Genomic DNA, 5,921 nt, shown 5'->3' with positions numbered 1-5,921 from the left:
CGGTGACGTCACTTTAGGTCAACCGCAGGGCAGAAAGTTCCCATCATTGGTTACAATGTAGCGCATAGGCGCTACATTGTAACACTGCCGTGTGCTGCCTGTCAGTGAGGACAGGACCACACAGCTGATCAGGAGAGTGCTACAACGTGGCGCTCCCTGATTGGCTGAAGAAACCCACTTAGCCAGAAGGCAAAGTGGGTTTCTTGCATTCGGGGAAAGGAGTCCCATGTGAAAACATGGGGCCCCTTTCAGTTCGTGGCTCGGCTTTCCGTTTTCTTATTTTATGCAAGTACGTGGATTACCCCTGGATTTCCCGAGGAGCCTGGACCCCTGGATCTCGTGAGTATAATTTCTTCAACAGGTACCCCTTGGATTCTACTGGAGAAGAGGACCGACCTGCGTGGGAACTTAAGGTAAGTATGTATGTATGTGTGTATGTATGTAATAAAATTATACTTTCACGGTGTGTGTGTCTTGTCTTTTTTTGGGTATTTTTTTAGTAGTAGTACTACAGGTACCAGCGGGCCCGTTTTTTCGACGCATGCTGGTACTTGTGGTTCTCCAAGTACCAGCATGCGGGGGAGGCTTGCTGGGACTTGTAGTACTGCTACTAAAAACAATATCTTTTCTTTTACAACAAAGGCTATCAGCCTCCCCATCCGCAGCCCATTGGATGGGGGGGGACAGCCTCGGGCTTCACCCCTGGCCCTTGGGTGGCTGGGGGGGGGGGACCCCTTGATTGAAGGGGTCCCCACTCCCCCAGGGTACCCCGGCCAGGGGCGACTAGTTGGATTTTTGATGCCACGGCCGCAGGGCACTATATAAAAGTGACCCCCGGCTGTGGCATTATCTGTCCAGCTAGTGGAGCCCGGTGCTGGTTTTAAAAATACGGGGGACCCCTACTCTTTTTGTCCCCCGTATTTTTGGGACCAGGACCAGGCGCAGAGCCCGATGCTGGTTGCTTAAATATGGGGGAACCCCTGTCATTTTTTCCCCCATATTTCTGCAACCAGGATCGGCTCAAAGAGCCCGAGGCTGGTTATGCTTAGGAGGGGGGACCCCACGCATTTTTTGGGGGGATTTTACATTGTTTAATTAAAAAAAAAAAAAATAAGAACCCCAGCACGGATCACACAGATCCGGCCGAGATTGATTGTAAAAAAAAACGGCAGTGTTTTGCTAATCACTGCCGTAAAAATAGGTAAAAAAAAACGAATGACATCGACATCGGAAGAAAAGAAAAACCCGAATACGACAGCTTAGTAAATCCATCGTAATCAATTCAAAAAGTTGCAGTTTTACACTGTCGATGTCATTCGTGATTGAACTTTGACCTTTTTTCGGAAATTACGAATCTTAGTAAATTTACCCCATGGTGTCTATCTATTGACTGTCTAACTAGACACTATCTATCTTTCATACCGGAACCACTTCTACTATGGAGGATGGAGGACAGAATATGAACACAGAAACCACGCATGTGCAGTAGTGCACTTCTGTCATTGTTAGAGGTTGCATCTGTGATACATCTCCAGGTTATGGAGTAGTGGAGAGACCCAACACTGCAAAGGAGAGGTATACAGAGCACACATAACAGGTGAAAACATTCTGGCCACTTTTGATTAAATAACAAATTTAAGACTGGGTACACGCCTGAGCAACTTGTAGTTTGACTGATTTTACATCCAATTTCTCTTAAGCGCAGAACATACGATACTGAGCATACACACTGTCCAATATCGCATGTGACCAAATGATATATAGTATCGTATTGGTTGTATATGATTTTTCCTTGCTACCGTACACACTACAACGATCACTGGCTACGGTACTTTTAATAAAGGGGTGTACAGTAGACTGTGATGTAAAGGGGAAATATAAGGAAAACACCATTTTGTCTGCACAGTATTGCTCTGTGTTTGCTGAGGCTAGGTTATCCTGCTGAACGCTCTACATAGCTTACTGCTCTACTTTGTTTTACCTTGCTCTACAAAGTGCTTCTTTGCTCTTAAGGTCATGGATAGTTATCGCTTTCAAGCTGTGGCTGCTTACACTGTGAGTTTGGTGCTACCCAGAAGGCTCTGAAGAGGAGAACACAGAGGAGGGCCTACTAAATCAAGGAGTGGCTGCTGCAGAGAGACTTCATGGGGTATATTTTCTAAGGTCCCGATTTTGACCGAGATGCCGTTTTTTCTTCAAAGTGTCATCTCGGTAATTAATACCCCTTTTCCACCTACGTACCGTGTCCGATCCGGGATGTTTAACACGGCTACAATCCGTGTCGGCTCCCCCGTTTCCACTACACTTCGACACGGGTTATTCCCGTGTCTGATCTGTTTCCACTTAACCCGGGTAAGCTCTGTAAAAGCCTATTGCTGTCATTACAAATGGACTTTTTACTGTCTCATCAAGATGATGTCATCAAAAGGACCAAAAGGGAGGGGTGGGGCCTGCTCACAGCATTGCAGCAATGGACACCGGTGCAGTAGCTGTGTCTAGCATGCCCGTATGGCAGTGGAGAATGCGTTTGGGCGTTTAAAAGGACGCTGGCGCTGCCTCATGAAGAGGAATGATGTGGACTTGAAAATAATGCCAGATATAGTAGCGGCCTGCTGCATTCTCCATAACATATGTGAGATACAAAAGGAAAACTTTCTCCCCGAGTGGAATGTACATGATCATGGGGCGGGGGTCACTGTACATGATGCACCAGGCTTGGTGGGGGGGCATGACGCTGCCAGCGAGTGCATAAGGGCCACCATTGCAGCTAATCTTCAAACAATGTTGCAGTAGAGAAAACAGACAAGTTTTTGTGTGCAAACAATTTTTGTTTATTTCGTTTTTTCAGTTATAAAAATTTGGTTCAAAAGTTGTTATTATATTTTTCCTTTTAAACAGTTGGCACACATTTTCTGAGGTAACAATATAAAATATTTAAGTGCAAACATGTCACTGTAAAATTCCACATAACGCAAGGGGTCTTCAACATGTGTCCCTCCAGCTGTTGTGGAACAACATGTACCAGCATGTGTTGCTATGTGTTTCCACAACAGCTAGAGGGCCACATGGTGAAGACACCTGCCCTGAGGTAAAAGAGTAAAGTGCAAACAGGGCACTCTGTATAAAAATAACCCTAATGTTTGGTTTGGCAGATATCGGGTCACCCCCAATATTTGGATCGCACTGCCGCACATTTTCTGAGGTAACATTATAAAATATTTAAGTGCAAACATGTAAAATTCCACATAACGCAAGGGGTCTTCAACATGTGTCCCTCCAGCTGTTGTGGAACAACATGTACCAGCATGTGTTGCTATGTGTTTCCACAACAGCTAGAGGGCCACATGGTGAAGACACCTGCCCTGAGGTAAAAGAGTAAAGTGCAAACAGGGCACTCTGTATAAAAAAAAACCTAATGTTTGGTTTGGCAGATATCGGGTCACCCCCAATATTTGGATCGCACTGCCGCACATTTTCTGAGGTAACAATATAAAAAGGTAGCCCAAATATCTGGATCCCACTGCCCATTTTCTGAGGTAACACTATAAAACTTTAAAGTGCCAACAGGGCACTCTGTAAAATCAAAATAATGTTTGCATTTGTAGGTATCAGGGTTGAGGATACAGTGCAAACATAACCTTAAAACACAAACATTGTTTTATAACCCGCTGCTCTAGGGCAGTTGTCTATATACCCGAAATTCTGAGGACTGCGGGATTTGTGTTGGGGGATTTGAGGGAGGCTCATAGTTGTATGGACCATATGGGTGCTGTGGGTAGGCTGTGTCTTGCTGTTGTGTTTGTGTGGTATTCCCTATGGTACGTGCAAACGTGCGTTCAAAAAATGTCATCTGCCTATCATGCATAGTCATTAACTGACTCATAAAAGTTTGATGCATTTCTTTTTCTGACGCAAGGAATCTCTCAAGCCGTGCATCTTCCTGGGCATTGAGCTCACTATCTGCCTCACGCAGGTGATCCAAGATAATGGACTTCATTGCTTTGACCGTTTGTTCTGTTTTGTTCAGTTTCTTTTTCCGCTGTGGAACGTTGTAGACTGTGAAGGAGATGAAACAGAATGTAAGCAACAATTTAAAAATAGCAGTGGTAGCATATACGTGTTTGTGGCCTTCTCCCACCTGCACACTAGCTATACTCTGCAACATTACCATGATTCTATTAAAAAATAGCAGTGGTAGCATATACGTGTTTGTGGCCTTCTCCCACCTGCACACTAGCTATACTCTGCAACATTACCATGCCTTTACATATAGGGACTGCTGCAACTGTATTTGTAATGGTAATACTTACTATTTGAGCGCAAAGTCGTGGTCTTGGGGGGTTGCGACGTCTCCGCCTGAGACTGTGGTACGTCCTCAATAGTGGCACTGATGGAATCATCATTGACGGTCGAGTCTTCAAAACTGCTGTCCGATATAAGCAGCGGGGATGATGGGCTGCATTGTGAGCTGGGAAGGCTGTGCTGTGTTTCGTCACAGTCCTCGTCGACTGACATCTGGCGACTGGCAGAGCTGGATGACGATAGTGCTATGGGATTTGTTATCGCAGTTTTGCCGAAGACACTATAGCATAGGTCATAATATGGCCATTCCATACGCCCAGCACCACTTTTCTTGCGGTTATGGTCGTGTACTTTGGTGAATTGTCTGCGTAGTGCCTTCAATTTGTTAACGACTTGTTGCTGGGTTTTTTGGATGCCCCTTTCTGCCAGCATAAGGGATATGTTCTTGTAGACGATAGCATCCTTAACTGTTCCAGTCACCTGCCTTCTTATTTCTTCCTCTCCCCGAATATTAAGCAGCTCCTTGATCTCTGTGTCTGACCAGATATGGCTAGCCATGTTGCTGTGCTGGAGCTTCTGCTGCTGTATATTGTCTGTTTGTTTGGAAGCTGCTGCAATAAAAAGATCTGTATGTACCCAGCGCGACTTCAGAGTGTTTTGTTTGCTGCCTCAATGCCTGCATATGCCCAGCGTGTCTCCCAGGGATGACATCATCTTCCAGTGCCCCAGAAGCACCAATCAGCGTCTCAGAGCGTTACTCGGGTCTGAAAACACGTGTAATGACCGTTTCCACTGCACCGCTATCCGTGTCATTACCGTGTTCTACCCAGGTAAATAGCCGGGTTGGATTCCCGGGTCACTCAACCCGTGTTGACCCGTTTCCACCTACTAAAAATCCGTGTTGATGCGCGCCCCCGTGCAAAAACACGGGTAAAAACAGCTAGTGGAAAAGGGGTATTACTAAACTCAAATCACGGCAGTGATGAGGGCATTCGTATTTTTTGGGTAGTCCATGAAAATAAGTACGAATGAATACACCATCGGTCAAAACGCGGCTGTTTAAGTATGAATCTCGGTCATTTACTAAGAAGTGCAAATCAAAAAAAAAAAAAAACACTGCCGTGAAAAATTACAACTCGTAAAAAAGTGCTAAAAAAAAAACAGACCTGCTTTTTTAATCCGTGATTGTATAGGCATGCAGGGATCCATGAGATCCGTGCATGTATATCAGTGGGAAGGGGTGGGAAAGTGGTTATTTTCGGGGAAAAAAATGCGTGGGGTCCCCCCTCCTAAGCATAACCAGCCTCGGGCTCTTTGAGCCGACCCTGGTTGCAGAAATATGGGGAAAAAAATGACAGGGGTTCCCCCATATTTAAGCAACCAGCATCGGGCTCTGCGCCTGGTCCTGGTTCCAAAAATACGGGGGACAAAAAGAGTAGGGGTCCCCCGTATTTCTAAAACCAGCACCGGGCTCCACTAGCTGGACAGATAATGCCACAGCCGGGGGTCACTTTTATATAGTGCCCTGCGGCCGTGGCATCAAAAATCCAACTAGTCACCCCTGGCCGGGGTACCCTGGGGGAGTGGGGACCCCTTCAATCAAGGGGTCCCCCCACCCC

This window comes from Pseudophryne corroboree, chromosome 3, assembly GCF_028390025.1.
Source record: "Pseudophryne corroboree isolate aPseCor3 chromosome 3, aPseCor3.hap2, whole genome shotgun sequence".
NCBI lineage: Eukaryota > Metazoa > Chordata > Amphibia > Anura > Myobatrachidae > Pseudophryne > Pseudophryne corroboree.
Note: the sequence above shows the minus strand (reverse complement) of the source record.